Raw genomic sequence first — 20,760 nt, forward strand, 5'->3', positions numbered from 1 at the left:
AAAGTCAGATACATTTTACCTTCATTTTTGTTTAGTGTATTTTGTAGGCTTTCACAGATATAAGTTTAACTTGTACTCCAGTGTCTATTTTATTTTATTGATTAATTTACTGTTAGTGGTACACTCTATTCAGCTTTGTCAATTGTGCTGATCTGCAACAAATCCACACAAAAAAAAATCTCTTCTTCTTTAACTTTATGTACTTTTCTTTTGCAACACCAGCTTTTTAACATTTGGCAAAATTATTGTTTTTACCAGAGCTGTTTCAAATCTTTCCATACAGTATGCTGGGCATGACCTTGGAATGTGAACTCCTCCGCATCTGTTGCATCTAATTTTAAAGAGGTTTTCCTCTTTTTTTTGTTTTATGTGTTGCTCTCCTCTTTGTACTGCTTGCACTTTTGCGCCTTCCTATTGCAGTTCTGTGGCTTATGCACAAGTTATTTCAGAAGCTCTACACATGTTGACAGCCTTGTTCAATGTCAGAGCTGGCTCCAGTAATAGTCTTTCTCTGTTGTGGGCGATCCAACAGATGATACAGTCTCTCACAAGCAAATCTCTCAAATCGCCAAATTTATAAGTCTTACTTAAATTGACTTTATTACTCAGCAAGGTACTGATCTAAACCCGTCCTATTTTTTTGGTCAGCAGAGATAAAATTGTATCTCTCAAACGTGACATTCTTGCTTGGCACAAAATATTCTCCAAATTTTTGCATTAGAGCAGTCAGTGTTATATTTGCCTCATTGAGTTGAAAGCTATTAAAAAATGTCCAAGATCTTTACCCATTAGATTAAAACCTATGGATCCTTTAAGCTTTTTATCATCTCCACCCGCACCGCTAGTAGCCAGATAAATATTAAATTGCTGCTTGAAAAGTTTCCATTTATCAGCAAGGCAAAATTACCACTAAGCTGCATCAGAGTTGGTGGATTTAACTTTTCCATGATAGCAAGCAATCAAAGTTTTTGTGTTTCAATGACTCCCAACATTGTGGCAACTGGTGAGAAGGCCCACAGGAGGTCAGGACATCTACCATGTCAGTGATTTGGCATTACTGACAGCTGCAACTAAGAGGCCTAAACTGAAAGGTGCTTATAGGTGATTTCTGTGTTTCAATGCCAACTCCCAAAATAGTGGCAACAGGTGGCAACAAGGCCCACTTTTGGGTAAGGAGGTAATTTACCAGTGATTTGGTAGGCATTACTGAGAGATCCAACAAAAAGGCCTAAACTGAAAGGTGTTTATAGGTGATTTTAGGAACTGCCATGAGCAAGAGAGAAACTGGCAGATAGCAGAACCTAAAAGCAAAATGTAGCAAACCACTACAAAAAGAAAATTTAGGGGAATTTGAAGTTGTAAATTTTTAATTTTTTTTTGTTAAAAAGTGTCCCAAAAGTGACTGGAGCAGCCCCATGCTTCTGATATTTTTATGTGAACTTTAAAAAAAAATGGTAATGTGGTGTTTGTTACACTTTTAATGCCATCAGTCAGACTTGCTTTAATTTGACACTAGATTTGACTATAGGGTGTATAAATACTTTCTTACTTTAATTAAGTATTTTTATATTTTTTTATTTGTGTATTTTCTGTATGTGATATTTTAACTTCTCACTTATTTTTTGATGAAAAACAAAGTTTTACTCACTGAATTTCAAATACAGACTTGTCATGTCAAACAACAAATAAGGATAGATGATTCAAGAGAGGGTGAAAGAAGCCATCTATGTGCAGGTGGAGGACTACAACACAACCTGTCTCAAGACCTCTTTACACGTCTTCCAAGACCGCCACACTTAAGGATTCCCCTTATGCTGTATTGCTGTATTGACCACAAAAGGAGGCCCTACACCATATTAATGAATTATTGTGGTATAAAACCAGGCATTTAAATTTTATTGTCCAAGCCCCTGTATCTGCCAGGCAAAGGGCTAGGATTTTGTCAAAGGTGATTAAGAAGAGGGAAGAACACCCATGTGCAATATAATTTGGAAGTTCTCTGTTAGGGAACGCAAACACAGTGCCATCAATAAGGTGTGCTTGGCCATTGAGTGGCAGGTCCTGAGCCTTTAATAGAACATTTTTACCCTTATGTTCATACTCTGCTTTAATAGTTTAATTACATGAAAGATGCTAAACTGTGGATAACTTTTTGGTATCTGTACTTCGGATACCAACTACTGGCAAGTAATGTGATTTACAGGCCAGGAATGCAGATAGGTGTAGATGATTTTTTAACTCTTAGTGGGGCCTAAAACATACAGTAATACAGTAATGTTTAAAAGTTAGTACCCCCTCTTTAAATTGAATGCGTTTCTGTGTAATAACATTATGAAATAATCATAGGGGATCTTTACAGCATTAGGCTGTAACAAACTACCTACTGTTATTAAAACAATAATTGGTTGTTAGCAGAAAAGGTAGGTAAGGACCACCAGAGACACCATATATGCAATTAAAGTGTATATACATTTAATTAGTGCACTGTACATCACTCACACATCCACCCCACATACCACATCCACACAGTTTAGTATTTTCTAATTATAAGAGTCCTTTCTCCAACCAACACAAGTCCATATATACAATAAACAATTCAGAGCGCATCCTGCTCCGCTCTGGACATCCTCCGCGAGCGACATCTCCTTAACAGCGGCACTATTGCATCGGAAGATTTGGTCCTGTGCACACTCCCCAAACACAGCCGATGAGTTGTGTATTCCCAGGAAAACAGCTGACACGCAACAACACCCAGGACAACAGAGAAACAGGGGAAAAAAAAAAACTTCTGCTGTGGTTATGCATGTGGATACCATGAGTGCACAGTTAAGTAATACAAATGCCTCGGAGGGCTTTACACACACAAACACATTAAACCATATGTACTTACATGTGCATCGGATATACCTATCCTGCATTCAGGTTTACAAACTACTTAGCCTTAGCCTTAGTCTTAGTCTTGATAGGTTTAGCTTTTTAGCTTTGGCTGAGTAATGGCTGCTTGCTGTTACCTTGCGGTGGTACCAACTAGCTGCGACCGCGCTGCCGTTAAGGATGTTGGTGGGAGAAAGGACTCTTATGATAAGGAAATACTAAACTGTGTGGATGTGGTATGCGAGGTGGATGTGTGAGTGATGTATGGCACACTAATACACTTTAATTGCATATATGGTGTCTATGGTGGTCCTTACCTACCTTTTCTGCTAACAACTAATTATCATTTTAATAACAGTAGGTTTGTTACAAGGCAAACACAACCTTTTTTACTGTGAAATTGTTATTTAACAAAAATTAAGGCAAAAAGAAAAAAAATGTGGGCAATACTAAGTACCCACTGTGTGCAGACCTCTACAAAGGCAGATGCTTGGCAGCTTGCTGATCCTGGGCATTCAGGTGTGTTAACACAATGCCAAAAGGAAAAGACATTCACAGTGGTCTCACAGAAGAAATTGTTGCTGTGCATCAATCTGGAAAGAGTAATCGTAACAATGTGGCTCGCATGAGGGGCAGAGCGACGTATAAACTGTTCAGAACAGGCAGATCCACAGGCTGCTACCATGCGAAGTTTTGAACAAGCAAAGCGCGGTAATTTATACACGTGGTTCCTAGGCAACGCCGCAGTCAGGCAATCGGCCCAAACGAGCCGCACCTGGCAGCGTGTCTATATAAGGGTCCTGATACCTCCACACTTTGTGCAAATATTAGGTAGCACCGGTAAAGGTATCAGGGCCAAGACAAAGACAAAAAAAGCTTACAGAAAGAAAGAGACAGAGGCAAAGCCCTAGCCTCTGTCTCCCTAAGACACCAGGGAGAGAGAAAGAGAAAGCGTCACGCAGCAGTTTAGCGTGCGCTCTCAGGTTAAGTATAAAGTGTACATAAAAACACAACCCCTCTCTCTCCCATAAATCCTCGATAAGGGCAAACACCCCTAGAGGATATAGTTTTTGTTTTGGGCCCCGTCCGTTCTTATGTAGATGGCCAACTCTGTTTATTTTGTGTTTTCAGTTTCCTTTTGTTTCCCTTTAAGTTTCTAATTAATAATCCCATGCTATCTCCAAACAGGAAGGTCTTCCAGTGCCCATCATAAGCACTCTTACAGCGTCCTATTCCGTTGATCCCCTCTAAAGCCCTGCGTCATGGCACTTATCATTAAAAACATCTCATGGTGTAACAGAATATTCGCACCATCAGAAAAGCCTGCAAGCTTGGAGAGGATGCAGGAAGTAGTTAACGATCAAGCGATAGTGCTTGATAGGCATAAGGAAGCAGAGGCAGAGTACTAGAGTGGGCTACTCTAGTAGGGCTACTCTAGTACTAAAGTTCATGGAGGCAGAGCCTGAAGACCTAGAGCTGGAAGACACGGAAGAGCCCATGCAGAGGGGTGTCGCCAGGCTTGCCCCTCAGTGTAGCAGCCCACAGGGCTCCCAGAGGGTAAGTGACGCCTGTGATGCAGCAAGCAACAGACGGGGTCACCCCAGGAGCAGGGGGTCAGGTAGGACCCAAAAGTTAAGACCCCGTCATGCAGGGCTCTTCCTTCCAGCCACACTCCCAGGGACTGGTATCCGGAGAGCCTGAACAGAGGTGCTCATTGATTCGGGGGCCATGGAAAATTTTATTGACGGGAGGCTAGCTGCAGCACTGTGTATTCCAGCTAGCCCGCTCCCTTCCACCATCCTGTTGGTCTCCGTGGCTGGCCAGCCAATTAAGTCGGGGTGTGTGACGAAGAGGACGGCCTCGGTGGACTCGGACATCACTCCGAGCGAATCTCTTTTCTGGTAACCCGGGTGCCAGAACAGAGAGTAATGCTGGGGCTCCCCTGGCCTCAACGTCACAACCCTCGCATTGACTGGTTGACCTATTCCATCTCGAACTGGGGATGTCAGTGCGCCCTAAGCTGCCCAAACCCCACTTCCAGCACCTCCTGTTCCAGTACCCCTTTTTACTGCCCCTCAGGGCTACAGGGATGTAGAACCGCATCGCAGGGCCATACCAAACCAGCGTACATCACGCACCGTATTCCCCTCCATACACCCAACCAAGGGGACCAAGCGGCGGACCGCCAGGCTCAGTGGCTCCAGACAGGAAGACAATGTCAGCACCAGAAACGCATTCAGCATCTCCGAGCATGATGTTAGGAGAGCCTTCAGGAGAGTGAACACCAGGAAAGCAGCAGGACCAGACGGCATCTTGGGTCGAGTCCTCAGAGCCTGCGCAGACCAGCTAGCACCTGTGTTCACAGAGATATTCAACCTCTCAGTCTCAGTCGGTGATCCCCACATGCTTTAAAGGGTCCATCATTGTTCCTGCTCCAAAGAAACCCCATCTTGCTTCAATCAATAACTATTGCCTTGTAGCCCTCACCTCAGTAGTGATGAAGTACTTTGAGCGGCTGGTCAAGGACATCATTTCTTCACTACCAGACACACTTGACCCACTACAGTTCACTTACCGTCCAAATCGTTCAACTGACGATGCCATCTCTCACCTCCTCCACACATCACTCACTCGCCTGGACACTAGGAGAAGGAATTATGTTAAAATGCTCTTCATCAAATACAAATCAGCATTTAATACCATAATACCCTCCACACAACCTCCCTCACTCTCAGCACTGGAGCCCACCAGGATTGTGTTCTGAGCTTCCTGCTGTACTCTTTGTAAACATATGACTGTGTGGCCACTATCAGCTCCACGACCATCAAGTTTGCTGACAACACCGTCGTGGTGGGCCTGATCTCTGACAACAACAAGTAGGCCTACCTGAAGGATATTAGGAATCTGGAGAACTGGTGCCAGAGGAACAACCTCCTTCTAAACATCATTAAGACAAAGAAGTTGATAATGAAAGCTCAGGACACAGTTATAACTTGTCTAACAAGTAACTTTTACTTTTAGCTTCTTAAAGCACACTTTAATTCGCCTGTAGCATGTACATAGACGAAATGTCCAGATCCAGTTGGCAGACAGTGGAATACCATCAGGAATAAAGCATCCACTCATTCACACAAGCAATTGGTCACTGCTTGGACATAGAACACTACACACTATCTCTGCCTGCCTCACGCCCCATCTACTTGTCTCACCTGCTCAGTCTGCCTCGCGCAACCCTGAGAATGAGCTTTGACCCACGAACCTGCCTCATTCACCTAGACAACCACCAAAACCACAGTGCTTCTAACGATTTCACGTTCTCTAAAACTGCATACCTATGAACTTAAACAATGTTGTGCTTAATAAAACAGTTTCTGTTTGTGATCTCTGGTTCCCATGGAAGTGCTCCGTTTGTCATACCCAATGCACTGGTAGAGAATGGAACCAAGACCACAATGGTCCCTCAAGGAATACTTGGGACACTTACTGGAAACGAGCATCCAACAGCAAGTGCTTCTTAAGCAGCTCACACAGGGTTTTGCTGGTTCAAAAACAAAAACAACTGCCAGATAAACTTTCCACAAGATTCTACTCCTCCTTTTGCAATGAACTGGCTCCTTGGCTGTCAAGGCCAAATTCACCGCCTGACGAGTCAGTGCCTTCTGAGCCATAGGTAAACTGAGCACCTGCTTGAGGCTTCCTAGTCAGTGCACAGATGAGCCAGTACCCACATCCATGCACTGGGTAAAAGGGCATAAGTACATCTTAGTAATCATCAGCTATACAAGAGAGCTGGTGCAGCTGTTTAGCTGTGTGGGAATCCCCAAGGAGATCCTTATGAACCAAGTTACATCCTTATGTCAAAACTAATGTGTGATGTGTGCCGGCTGTTGCAGGTCAAACAAATCCGCATAGTGCACCCGCAGATAGATGGACTCGTCAAGCATGTATCAAGTAAACTTATTAAAGATTTGGAGTGAACTAATACCATGTGTCTATTGCAGCTGTTGAGCAAAGCCATGATCTGATCCAGCAAGGAGAGGAACTGTCTCTTATGTTACACTGCTCAGTGCTATGGTCTATCAGCGCCCATACTGTGTCCTGGGAAGGCTGCCATGGTGCCAGGATTGCTGAAATTGAAAGCATGCTCCGACATAGCATCATTGTCAACATTGAGTCAACAAGCCCCATATTAATGGTGCCTAAACCTGATGGGTCGATCAGTCTCTGTAAAAACTTCTGATGACTAAGCGCCATAATAACATTAAATGCATACCTGCTTCCGCGTGTGGATGATTTAGTGGAACCGGGCAAGGCCCAGTTAATCCCTCGATCTGACCAAAGGCTAATGGTAGGTGGCTCTCACCCTGGAAACTAAGAAGACTTCCCTTTTGACTGAGCAGATGTTGCACATCTTGGCTCAAGTTGGTTTGGCAGAATGGAATGGCAAACGGAATGGCAAACCCTCGCGAAAGCATCTGGGGCTGACCGAGGCACAGTGCCTGGGGTACCGGATCAGAAGCAGCATGCTAAACCTGCAGAAGCATAAAGTGGAGGCCATCCGATCCTCGTCCCACAACAAAGAAACAGGTAAGTGCCTTTTTGTGGCTCACAAATTATTACCATCAATTTGTTGCTTGTTTTTCCTCCCTGGCAGCACCCCTCTTAGACTTCCTAAAAAAGCACCTTCCAGAGAAAGTATGCTGAACAAACACAATGTTCAACAAAATTAAATACCCAGCTCACCAGTTCACCCATCTTCCAGAATTCTGATTTCAACCTCCCTTTCTAGTAGCATTTTACCCTGTTACCAGATGCTTCTCTACAGTGGTTGGCAAGAGCTAAGAAAGTTTTACACAATTCAAGATGGCGCTGGTGAGGTCGGCTGCCGTCACGACTGCTCCGACCTATTTTACTTTGTTTTCGTCTTTTAAGTTATCTTTCAGTAACTTTAAACCGGCTAATTCATAACCATTGAGTGCATTAGTTATGATAGAGACACTCTTGTTTCTATTGGTAAACAATGTACTCACAATTCAATGTTTTTAACTCCGGATCTGAGCTGGCCGAATGAGATCCTGAGAGACAACAAAGGACGCGACACATAACAGCGGCCTCGAGGGAAACGAGCCGGCGTCAGGAACAGGCTGAGAGCCCGTGCACACCGCACACCTCTGCCTAGCATCCTGCTCGCCAATGTCCAGTCACTGGAGAACATGCTAGATGACCTCAGGGCCAGGATAAAGTTCCAGAGAGACATTCGGGACTGCAATCTCCTCTGCTTCACCGAGACATGGCTGAACCCAGTGAGCCGGACCACGCCATCCAGCCGGCCGAGTTCTTCTCAGTTTACCGCATGGACAGGACACGGGACTCGGGGAAGTCAAGGGGAGGCGGCGTGTGTTTAATGGTGAACAGCAGCTGGTGCAACAGCGCAAGCATTGTTCCTCTCACACGCTCCTGCACACCAAACCTGGAACTACTGTCCATCATGTGTCGTCCTTTTTATCTACCTCAGGAGTTCACATCGGTCATAATCAGCGCCGCTCATATTTCACCACAAGCGGACACGGACACTGCCTTATGCGAGCTGCATGAGGCACTCACACAGCACCAGACACAACACCGGGACGCTGCGCTTATTGTGGCGGGGGACTTTAATAGTGCCAACCTCAAACGTGCAGCGCTGAACTTTTATCAGCATATCACCTGCCCCACCAGGGGCGAAAGGACACTAGATTATTGTTACACAACGGTCAAGGACGGCTACAAGACACAATCTCGCCCTCCGTTTGGCAAATCTGACCATGGTCAACGACGCGGCTCTGCCTCTCGAAACCTCGGAGACTTGCTCGTTACCTAGCCGCGACGGGTAGCCCTGTTCCCGGCTAGGTTCACCTACCGAACGCCACGGTCGCTTGGCTCTTTAGCCGTGATGTGCCGCCATTATGGGCTCAGCGCATTCGGCCTCGCGTAGCGCCACGGAAAGGGAAGCTGGTGCCGCTAACCTGATGTGCTCGGCGCTCGGAGCCACGGCGGTCAGAGACCCCCGACAAATGAGCGATAGGCTAGCTCTTCCCGCTTGTCGTGCTCGAATCCCGGATAGCCCCGGCGCGCGAGACATTTCAGATCCGTGGCGAACGCCCCCAGTGGCTCTGAAGCGCACCGCTCGTGGACCAGCTCTTCGCACACTGCCTCCTTACGATCACCCGTGCTAAGCCGGAAGTGGAGCGACTCCCGCAGCTTTGCCCTTCCGCTCATCGGTCCAGAGGTCTTCCAGCGCCCGGAGCGCGTCGCCCTCCAGTGAGAGAGCTACCCGAACAGCTGTTTCCACCGGGGACCAGCCCGCGAAGTCTGCGGCTAGCTCTACTTGGGCGAGGAATGCGTGGGGTTCATAGGAGCCGTTGTAGGAAGGAAGGCGCAGCTGCAGGTCGCTTCGCCGGCTGACGGCGCACGGAGCTGTAGCTTGCTCTGGCGCTTGCGCAGCGTCGGCCTCCGCCCCAAGATCCAGTGCCGGGATTTTCATCTCGACAATTAAGAATGTCTTGAAACATAATGCAATAACTCTATAAGCCCGCAATCTTATTAACGTTAATTATCGCCATCCGGCACGAATAGGCGGCTCCATCCCTTTGCCGCCTATTCAGGGAGCCTACAGAGTGAGCGAGTAGCGATAGTAGATTTGGGCGTACACCCATCACAATGCGTACACCCATACACATTCTGTAACAAACCTGTAAATTTCCATGTAAAACAGGAACATCTGTATGAATAAACTGATATGATGAGCTATTGATCAGTGACTTATGTAAACGACTCAGTTCAGATGTAAGTAAATGGAAAGAAAGTAAATGGCTGCGCTGTTTGGGGGAGGGACGTGCTAATGACGATTTGGTTTGCTGTGTCTGTGTGTGTGTGTGTGTGTGAGAGTGAGAGAGGTGTCAAGAGGTCTTACTCATGAAAAGTCAAGGATTATTTAGTGAAACAGAGGATCTGCTAAAAAATGTTAGGCACATCAGTCACTTAACCATTGTTAAAAAAAAAGCGCTATATAAATAAAATTGAATTGAATTAACCCCAAATAAAAGGTCTTTCTGAGTGTTGATATAGTTAAAATAACAAATGTACAAACAGTGCGCACTGAATACTAAACCTAAGCCAGGCACAAGGATTAATAAACCAAGATAGCCCCATACCTAGGGTAAATTATTTTTTTATAAAAAAAAATACCAAAGAATATTATTGTGTATAAAGTGATTAAAAACAATGCAATTTATGCTATCATATGGAAAATATTGATTTCTTCCATTCCAAGGATTAAAAACGGTAACAATGTCAACTTTTGAATTTAGAATCCAGGAGATTAAAATTACACAAATTTAAATCACTGAAAGTCTTTAGAACAGCCTCAGATTCAAGAGGTTTTTAAAGTGTGGAGAGGTGCATTTCAGTTTCTCTGAATGTATAGGTGAGAACAGCTGATTCACACCTGGTAAGGATGCGACAACCCAGGATTAATAGGAATAAGAGGCCCTTACTGCATAAATATTATTTAGTACAACAACATTCCTCCGTGCTCGGGAAAAAGTTTTGGTGCGGTTGAGCGCTGATTAGACTGTAGGAAATGTAGGAAATTATGATGTAGGAAATTACAAAGGAGAATTTTTATTTAGACTATTAAAAAAATTAACCTGCGTCTATTTTTAGGTGTGCCAGCTGCCACTTTTTAATTAGAAGTTTTCAATACAAATCTTATAGTGCCCACATAAGAGATTGGTTGGTATGCGGGCACGGCCTGGTGAGCGGTGGGCAGCGGACAGAGTGGCAGCGTGGGCCCGCAAGGACATTCAATTCAATTCAATTCAATTTTATTTATATAGCGCTTTTAACAATGGTCATTGTCTCAAAGCAGCTTCACAAAAAAAAAAAATTAAAGAATTTTTATTTTTTTTTCTAGAAAAGAAAAGAAAAGAAAATATTTGGAAGTGTGTATGTGTGAGAAAAATGTGTCTAGATAATAATGAAATGAATGAATGATGAATGAAATGTCTCTGATGAGCAAGCCAAGGGTGACGGCGACAGTGGCAAGGAAAAACTCCCTGAGATGGCAATAGGAAGAAACCTTGAGAGGAACCAGACTCAACAGGGAACCCATCCTCATCTGGGTGATAACAGATAGAAATAACATCATGTGTTGTGCAGGTGGAAGTTCAATATAACAGAAGTTGTGTAGATTCAGTTCAGCAGTAGGTGCAGAGGGCAGATGGGGTCTGGATCACTGGAAGCACAGGAGCAGGATGGTAGCTCCAGCCATCATAAAGCAGAATCTAGCTGGAGCAGGTCCTTCTCAGAATGCCTTAGAAACCTCGCAGGGTTGGCCTTTGTCTACTAAAGCTGGCACAATCTCCAGATGCCTTGGGATGGGTAGAAAAATACAGAAAAGATGGAGAGAATTAGCGTAGTTGCCATTCAGGATAGGTGTACTGGAGTATGAGGTTATGGGATGAGTTACGCGTATGCCAGATTAAAGAGATGCGTCTTGAGTCTACTTTTGAATTGGGAAACCCTGTCTGCTCCCCGAACAGTGTCTGGAAGGCTATTCCAAAGCTTTGGAGCCAAATATGAAAATGCCCTGCCCCCTTTTGTAGATTTAAAAATTCTGGGAATTACCAGAAGTCCGGAGTTTTGTGATCTTAAGGGACGTGGTGGATTATAGCGTATCAAAAGACTGGTTAGGTATGTGGGAGCTAAACCATTTAAAGCCTTGTATGTAAGTAGTACTATTTTGTAATTAATTCTAAATTAAACAGGTAGCCAGTGCAGGGATGATAGTATAGGTGTTATATGATCATATTTTCTGGATCTAGTGAGAACCCTGGCGGCTGTATTTTGGACTAACTGTAGCTTGTTTATTGAGGATGCAGGACAACCACCTAGTAATGCATTACAATAGTCCAGTCTGGAGGTCATGAATGCATGAACTAGCTTTTCTACATCAGATACGGATAGGATACTCCTAAGTTTGGCAATATTTCTAAGATGAAAAAAGGCTGTTTTTGTGATATTGGAAATATGATTTTCAAAAGACAAGTTACTGTCTAATATCACACCCAGGTCTTTTACTGTTGAGCTGGTAGTAACAGTACATCCTTCTAAACGCAGGCTGAATTGTGAAAGCTGTTGTGTGCTGGTTTTTGGGCCGATGAGCAATATCTCTGTCTTATCTGAATTTAGTAAAAGAAAGTTATTGGTCATCCAATCTTTTATGTCCTGGACACACTCTGTTAATCTAGACAACTTGGGTATTTCATCTGGTTTTGTTGAGATGTATAATTGGGTATCATCAGCATAACAATGGAAACTAATCCCATGCCTTCTAATGATGTTTCCCAGGGGAAGCATGTAAATTGAGAACAGGAGAGGTCCTAAAACTGACCCTTGTGGGACCCCATATTTCACTGGCATTACATCAGACGGTACTCCATTTAGATCTACAAAATGGTATCGATCAGACAGGTATGATCTAAACCATTTTAATGAGTGCCCCTGAATACCTATATGATTTTGTAGGAGATCTATGAGAATATTATGATCTATGGTGTCGAATGCAGCACTTAGATCAAGTTAGACTAGTATTGAGATGCAGCCTTGGTCTGAAGCTAAAAACAAGTCGTTTGCAATCTTAACTAGTGCAGTTTCTGTACTATGATGGGGCCTGAAACCTGACTGAAATTCTTCTAGGATGTTGTTTTCCTGCAAGAATGTGCATATTTGAGCTGATACTACTTTTTCTAATATTTTTGAAATGAACGGAAGGTTTGAAATTGGTCTATAATTTGTTATTTCATTCGCGTCCAAATTAGATTTTTTAAGAAGCGGCTTAATAACTGCCAGCTTCAAAGGTTTAGGGACGTGACCTAGATATAATGAAGAATTAATAATGTTAAGAAGTGGCTCTCCAACTGTAAGCATCACTTCTTTAAAAAATCCGGTTGGTATTGGGTCTAACAGGCATGTTGTTGATTTAGCTGAGGTGATAAGTTTCTACAGCTTCTCCTGTCCTATACCTGTAAAGCACTGAAAATTTAACTGTGAAGCTCTAGGCTGAAGTAGATCATGAGATGCTATTAGAGGTTGAACCTCTGTTATTTTCTTCCTTATGCTATCAATTTTTTCATTAAAGAAGTCCATAAAATCTTCACTACTAAAATGTTGTGGAGTACTCTCTGCAGGCATCTAAGGACATCAGCTCCAACAGCTCCTGCCTCCGTCCGCTCGCGCTGACTCTGCTCTCCGCTGATGGCCGGAGCGGCTCCTCCCATCTCTCGCTACATTTAAAGTCCCTGGGGCGCGTTCCATTTGCCCCACTGGCATGCCACACTTGTGCGCGCATCGCACTAGCACCGTGTAGTGAAATCCACTGTAATCCAACAAACCCCGAGTATTTTATAGCGCGGGGTGCAAGCCCAGGATCATTAGCAAGGATAGCTCACCAGCAGTGCTTAATTTCGCGGCCCCGCTTTTTCGCATATCTGAAGGGGAGGTTGCCTAACTAGTGAGCGAGGAGTAATGATTTGGGCGCACGCCGTGACAGGCTAAAAAACCTATTGTCCTCAAAAATGTAACAGATGAGGACTCTGATTAATGTGCAAAAACTATAATAAAACTATATAAGACTACAAAGACTTTATAAGACTTTTATTTTAGCGCACCCACAATAATGAAAAAAACGTTGTGATTTTGTAAATGCTGGAAAGTAAATAAGCTGCGCTGTTCTGTATTGTTTTTGGTGAACTTGAGCGTGTCAGAAAATAAACGCAAACGTTTTTAAAATGGTCAGAGTCAGTCTGCTTGCTGTTTTTCCCGATGCATTCACAATCATTAGTCAACTGCTGCCAGTGCGCTCTGGAAAACTTTTTGCGTGCGACTGAGCGCTGATTTAGACTACGTAGTAAATTAAAGAGGAGGACACATGACATGACAGAATTAGGCACGGCTGGTGAGCCGTTTTTTAATCACTGGAATGAAAGAGATAGAAAGTTTCCTTATCGTAACATGTATTGTATTGTTTTTATTCGCTCGATACACAATCCATCATTTTTAATGCTATTTTCAAGGGTAAATACAAATGGAATAATTTAACTTGGTTAATTTATTTATTTTTAAATATAATCTAAAATTAAAACATTGTAGAGTAATTAAAAGCATGCATGTTATGATAATAAAAATCGCATTTCAGGGATTAAAAACGGTAACAATGTCAATTTTAGAATGTAGAATTCAGAAAATTTTAAATTTACACAAATTTTAGAAGAGGCCTGAAGCAAGATCCAAGATCCTCCACTTAGCTGAAACCATGCACAGGGAAAGGTGCATTTTAGTTTTAGAGTGTAAAGGTGAGAAAAGCTGATTTACACCTGGGGAGGGTGTATTATTTGCATTTGAATGTGTCTGACATTGCAAAGCACACACAGTAACACTTGGACAATAGAATATTACAGAACGTGCGAGTTGACGCCCTTGCACTAGTCACTAACCTTTAAAATGTTGGATTTAAATTAAAATGCCACTTACATTCTAATGTTTTTAATTTGTTTAATTAGATTCTTAAATCATCGTGTTCACCTATGGGTTTACTGCATAAACACCAGAACAAAAGGTCTAGGGACAAAACGGAGAAGTTTCTTTTTTCGTTTTTTTTCATTGAGTTTAATAATGCAGCACTTTTAGTATTCATAGCAAAAGCAACCCAACAGTATGATTAAAGTACCCGAAATAACACAGAATTTTGACCCAGCATAAACAACCCAACAATGTGTTTACAGAAACCTAGCATTTTTTTTTGTATACTACTACAGTACTAATGAATGAAGTGCAGTTAAAGCCGGGAATTTTGCGTTCTGTCACGTTGTATTCAGAGAGTAGTACATATTTTTGTGGTTATTTTTTTTTTTCATTTAATGTCTGTTGTTTTATCGATAAATCTGCTCATATCTGCGCACGTGTTTATCAGCCTTTTGATCAAAAAGCCGCATGCGCAACTCACTTTCACTTTGCACAAGATTGTATATTTAAAGCACATAAAAACAATAAAAACAACAAAACAATTGTTTTAGGCTAACAAATCACATCATTGTAGTCTTTTTTCACACACACATGGGTGCGTTACAATAATAATAATAATAATAACAATAATAAATTCGGAGCACTACTACTAAAAATAATTATAATACTGAATTAAGAAAGCACAGTCGAAGTATCATCATTGAAGAAGAGAAGAAAATAAAGAATAAATACATATTAGTATTTACAGTTTGAGCTTGACACGTTTATGAGCTTCGTCGCTTGCTGTCAATGGGCGCCTAAGAGAGAGAACACATTTTCGGCTTCAGTAGACACACAATACTTTAGACTGAAACACAACTGCCCCCTACAGGTAATGAGGGGCATTTTCACAGCATGCCGTGCGCAGCCGCGCAATGCTGCAGCAAGTCACGGGATTCCTTCTCTCGAAACGTGCGTTTTAATGGCGACATCTGTAAATAATATTTATGCAGTATAATCAGGGCCTCTGTTTGTTACTGTATGTGCTTTACAAAGTCAGACAACATGCAAAAAATGCAAATAATTCCGCCCTTCCTCAAGCGTGAACATTCCTCATCTGTTCTCACATATACATTTAGAGAAACTAAAATGCACCCCTCCCCACTTAAGATTCTCTTGGATCTGAGAAAAAGAAACATCCTCTGACTTTTTCTTTGTTTTTACTCTTAGTAAACTTAATGTGTAAATATTTGTATGAACACTAAAAGAGTCAACACCATAAGACATAAACAAAAAATGTTTCACAATGTGTCCCTGAATGAAGGGAGGCTCAAAATCAAAAGTCAGCTGCTTGAAGTACTGCAGTGCATCTCCTCCTCATTGACTGGCTATTGCGGACAGTCTGAGTGCTGATGGAGGGATTGTGTGTTCCTGGTGTGACTCGGGCAGTTATGGCCATCCTGTACCTGTCACGCAGGTGTGATATTCGGCTGTACCGATCCTGTGCAGGTGTTGTTACACGTGGTCTTCCACTGTGAGGATGATCAGCTGTCCTTCCTGTCTTCCTGTAGCGCTGTCCTAGGCGTCTCACAGTGTGGACATGGCAATTTATTGCCCTAGCCACATCTGCAGTCCTTGTGCCTCCCTACAGCATGGCTAATGCACGTTCACGCAGATGAGCAGGGACCCTGGGCATCTTTCTTTGGGTGTTTTTCACAATCGGTAGACAAGTCTCTTTAGTGTCCTGCGTTTTTAGAACTATGACCTTAAATGCCTACTTTCTGTAAGCTGTTAAGGTCTTAATGACCATTCCACAGGTGCATGTTAATTAATTGATTATGGTTAATTGAACAGGCATGGAAAACATTGTTTAAACCCTTTACAATGAAGATCTGTAAAGTTATTTGGATTTTTACAACATTATTGTTGAAATACACAGTCCTAAAAAAGGGACATTTCTTTTTTTTCTACTGGAAAATGGCAGGGGCACCCTGCAGGCCAAAAGGGAGGACTTGGTTTAGTCTGTTTGCCAGCTTAGCTTTTATGGCACTGCGGCGTGCTACCGGGACTTTGTAATTCTGCAGGTGCACAATCCTGCCTGGTGGTGTTTAAATATTGTGTTTCACTAGGTAAGTTAGTCCCAGTTTGGTGGAGAACATGCCGCAAAACTGATCAATCAGCTCGGTCAGTTTTTTTGTTTTTGCCCTGGTAGCAGATCGTTTCACTGATAACACTCCTGTTTTTCAGGGAAAAAACAGAGAGAGCTTAGATGTGCAGCAATGGGCCAATCCTTCTTTTTTACAGATTAATATGGTATAATTTAGCATGTTTTTACTTACTTGGCTGTTGCAGTCTGTAGTTTGTGGGCTCCACTCTCTCCGTGTCTGTGAAAAGGCCCTGCCACTGTCACGTACCTTCCTCTGGTGTCTGCGTAAGTGTGGCATAATGTGCAGGAGGCGAGCTGGCGGTTTAGTAATATGCTTTTATTAAACATAAACACAGGCATAGATTAAACCAAAGGAAAATAACTATAAAGGCAACAAAAGCTAGACGCCTGACTGTGCTCCAGTCAGGCTCTTTATAATCAACTTAATTACCTTACCTCGGTTCAGGTGAAGTCCTACGTCACCTGACCGAGGTGCAGTCTGGGACATGCAGTCCAACTTAAACATAATACCCAAAACAAAACAAACAAACCCAGGCGCTTTGGCGCCCTCTAGGGGTTAACCGTTACAGTACCCCCCCCTAAAAAACGCTCCTCCGGAGCGTTACCGGAGGACCCGGACTCCCTCCCCAGCGGTCCCAGTCCGGACCTCCAACCCCGAGGCGGTCGATCCCCTCTCGTGGGTTAGTCTTAAGAGCTGGGGCGACGCTCGGCGGCGGCTGAGGAGCTGGAGCGACGCTCGGCGGCGGCTGAGGAGCTGGAGCGACGCTCGGCGGCGGCTGAGGAGCTGGAGCGACGCTCGGCGGCGGCTGAGGAGCTGGAGCGACGCTCGGCGGCGGCTGAGGAGCTGGAGCGACGCTCGGCGGCGGCTGAGGAGCTGAGCTGGGCGGCGGCGGAGCTGGAGCGACGCTCGCTGAGCTGGGCGGCGGCGGCGGAGCTGGAGCGACGCTCGCTGAGCTGGGCGGCGGCGGCGGAGCTGGAGCGACGCTCGCTGTGCTGGGCGGCGGCGGCGGAGCTGGAGCGACGCTCGCTGAGCTGGGCGGCGGAGCTGGAGCGACGCTCGCTGTGCTGGGCGGCGGCGGCGGCGGAGCTGGAGCGACGCTCGCTGTGCTGGGCGACGGCGGCGGCGGAGCTGGAGCGACGTCCTCAAAGCCAGATGGCGGAGGAAGCAGCAGGCCGGCCTGGAAGTCTGGCTGAGGAGCCGGAGCGTCGATCGCTGTCTCCATCGGCGGCTGCTGAGCTGGCGCGATGTCCTCAAAGCCGGGAGGCGGAGGAAGCAGCAGGCCGTCCTCGCAGCCCGGCTGAAGCGCTGGCTCGCTGTTCATGCAGCTTGGAGGCGGCAGATCGGCAGCGCCGCACACGACGCTTGGCGGCTGTGGAGCGGGAGCGACGTTTCCCCTGTCTGGCAGAGGCGGCGGCTGAGGAGTAGACGTGTCTGGCAGCCGCGGCACGTAGACCTCCGCGTTGACTACAGTCGGGAGCGGGAGGAGGAGCGCGTCGTCCAGATTAGAGAGAGGGAGAGTGTCCGGAGCTACATCGCAGTTCTCTCGAACCTGGACGAGCAGCCTTTGGAGTAGCGCCACCTGCTCCCGCAGGTCGGAAATGCGCTCTCTGTTCCGCTGTGCCAACCACGTGTAGTCCTCCTCCGTTAAGTCCTCGTCACCGTTTTGCCAGGCCTCCTCGGCCCGTGCCTCTTGGCTGGTGGTTGGGACCGTGTATCTCCCCTCTGCCTCACCCTTGAACGGCGTCCGCCGAATGGCGAGCCTGCAGCCTTCCCAGCTGCGCCGCGCTCTTCTCTCTCGCTGCTCTTCGCTGTCTTCCAGCCAGTCCGCCGGTTCGATCAGCCTGCAGCCTTCCCAGCTCTGCAAGAGCTCTCTCTCTCCTTGCTCCTCGCTGTCCTCCAGCCATTCCGCCAGCTCGGTCGAGATGGTGATAGCGCCCCCCCAAAAATCGTCTGGGGGAGCGACCTCCGCTATGCCACTACGACGGTCTAGCTTTCTGTCACGTACCTTCCTCTGGTGTCTGCGTAAGTGTGGCATAATGTGCAGGAGGCGAGCTGGCGGTTTAGTAATATGCTTTTATTAAACATAAACACAGGCATAGATTAAACCAAAGGAAAATAACTATAAAGGCAACAAAAGCTAGACGCCTGACTGTGCTCCAGTCAGGCTCTTTATAATCAACTTAATTACCTTACCTCGGTTCAGGTGAAGTCCTACGTCACCTGACCGAGGTGCAGTCTGGGACATGCAGTCCAACTTAAACATAATACCCAAAACAAAACAAACAAACCCAGGCGCTTTGGCGCCCTCTAGGGGTTAACCGTTACAGCCACCTGGCCAGGAATTTGTTAATGCCGGTCATAAGAAGGAGCAATCAGTCACCTGGCTGGAACTCATGGGGCATACGCTTTACATTGTTCCACCTTGCTTTCTTCATGTGTTTTTAAACAAGCACACAGCTGATTTTATCTTGCTTTTGCTGGATGCACTCACTGTAGAACTGAAAGATGACTGCTCTTTCCAGTCCTCCTTTACAACTTTGACCAGCCTGTGCGGCTTCCATCCAAATAACCTTGGGCAGTCCCACATGACCAGAATATACTTGTGCCCTTTTGCAGACTTGGGAAGTCCATGCTGATCCACTAGTACAGCACGCTGATAATGGTCAGAGGGATTAGCAGGTGTGCTATTTCTCGACAAACAGGGCATCTTTGGCAAATGTTTTTCGCTTTGGAATCCTGGCCAATGGAACCTGTCTCTTTTTTTTTTTTTGGTGGAGGTGGCCTTTGAGCTACTGTTAATTTCGTCAATAAAAATAGTGTCGAAAAATATTTGTTGACGACCTTTTCCCTGTGATTAGACTACAACGAGATGTCACGGATATCAATGAACAGTGATGAGAAAAGAGGAGACTAAAATGTGTTTAAATAAATGTATACTAATAAAACCTTTCTATTTATTTTCATCAAAATCAATTTTTATCACAATCTGTTGCAATATGGTATTCATTCACTATGGCATGACCAGCATTATTTCCCAGGTCACGGTACACGGCATATTAGGAGTAGCACTGTATGTGCGCAGTGACAGGATGTCACAAGCTCAGTCGTCTCAGCAGTACATACTCGGGCGAAAGAGAAGAGATTATATTTGGGCCCATTTTCTTCATATTTAACCAGAGGAAAAAAGCCAATGTGTAGTAATATCGGAGGGGAAACAGTGCTGGGAAAAATACCACAAACCTGAAAAGACGCATCAAGGCATTCCATTAAAATCATACCATTAAAAGTTTTACAGCCTCTTTGTGGTAATTATGTTACCACATGTTAACATAATTATGTTATAATGTATTTTTATGTTGGGTTAGCAAATAACTGTGACCCATAGGAGCTATCCTTACAACAATCCAAGTGTGTAAATTCATATAAAAAAAAGTTTTAAAACACTATTGTTCTGTAGTTTAAAAAAATATGAATATTTTGTGATAGATAATTATTTTGTGAAAAACCTTTAAAAAAATGTTTTTTTTAGGGATTTTGAGAGGGAAAGTACACTGCCCCAGCAATGTTTCAAGCATGCATTCTCTTTCTGCTGTTGCGCAACGTTGCCACAAAAAGGATCATTAGAGAAAGAGTTCCGCTCACCTTAAGCTTCTGCATCCACGTTCTCTTCATGGACCTGAGCCATCCAGGCAGGTTGGGGCAGATCGGATTCACATCAGTGCTGTTGGCGGCGCGAGGCTGGTTTCTTTTTTTTTCTGTTTACTCTTTATGTCCTGGTCAGTCACACCCAAGTACCAGAGGGACAGACACTTCTGTCCATCAACAGAAATATATTGGTAGGTGATTAGTCCAAGTATTCAAGAATGTCAAAGAATCTGCTGTACAGACATCTAGAGGAAGTTCATTCCACCACCTAGGTGCCAGAACAAAAAAAGAGTCTGGATGAATGTCTTTCTCGATCCCTGAGAGATTGTGGACTGGGGCAAACCTCAGTAAGGTGGGGGTCATCTGCATAACAATTGTATGAAAATCCATGCGATGATATTACCTTACCAAAACACAGAGGGAGAACAGGAGAGGACCAGGTGACATAAAGGGGATTTTTTTACCTGTGGGACACCAGTAGAGAGTCTGTCTGGGGCGGATGTGAATCATCTTCATGTCACCTCATATGACC

General features: G+C 44.6%; 1 protein-coding gene and 1 long non-coding RNA gene across 3 annotated transcripts in view; one reads left to right on the top strand and one right to left on the bottom strand.

Moving 5' to 3' along the window:
- Positions 1–20,760, top strand: part of LOC128510803 (protein phosphatase 1 regulatory subunit 12A) — a 102,517-nt gene that overhangs the window by 11,505 nt on the left and 70,252 nt on the right. The window lies entirely within an intron of this gene.
- LOC128510806 (uncharacterized) lies at positions 2,451–2,961 on the bottom strand. The gene is made up of 2 exons (XR_008356135.1): positions 2,891–2,961; positions 2,451–2,734 (listed from the first exon to the last, which is right to left on the bottom strand). It is a non-coding gene; the product is annotated as an uncharacterized LOC128510806 (long non-coding RNA).

This window comes from Clarias gariepinus, chromosome 22, assembly GCF_024256425.1.
Source record: "Clarias gariepinus isolate MV-2021 ecotype Netherlands chromosome 22, CGAR_prim_01v2, whole genome shotgun sequence".
Lineage (NCBI taxonomy): Eukaryota > Metazoa > Chordata > Actinopteri > Siluriformes > Clariidae > Clarias > Clarias gariepinus.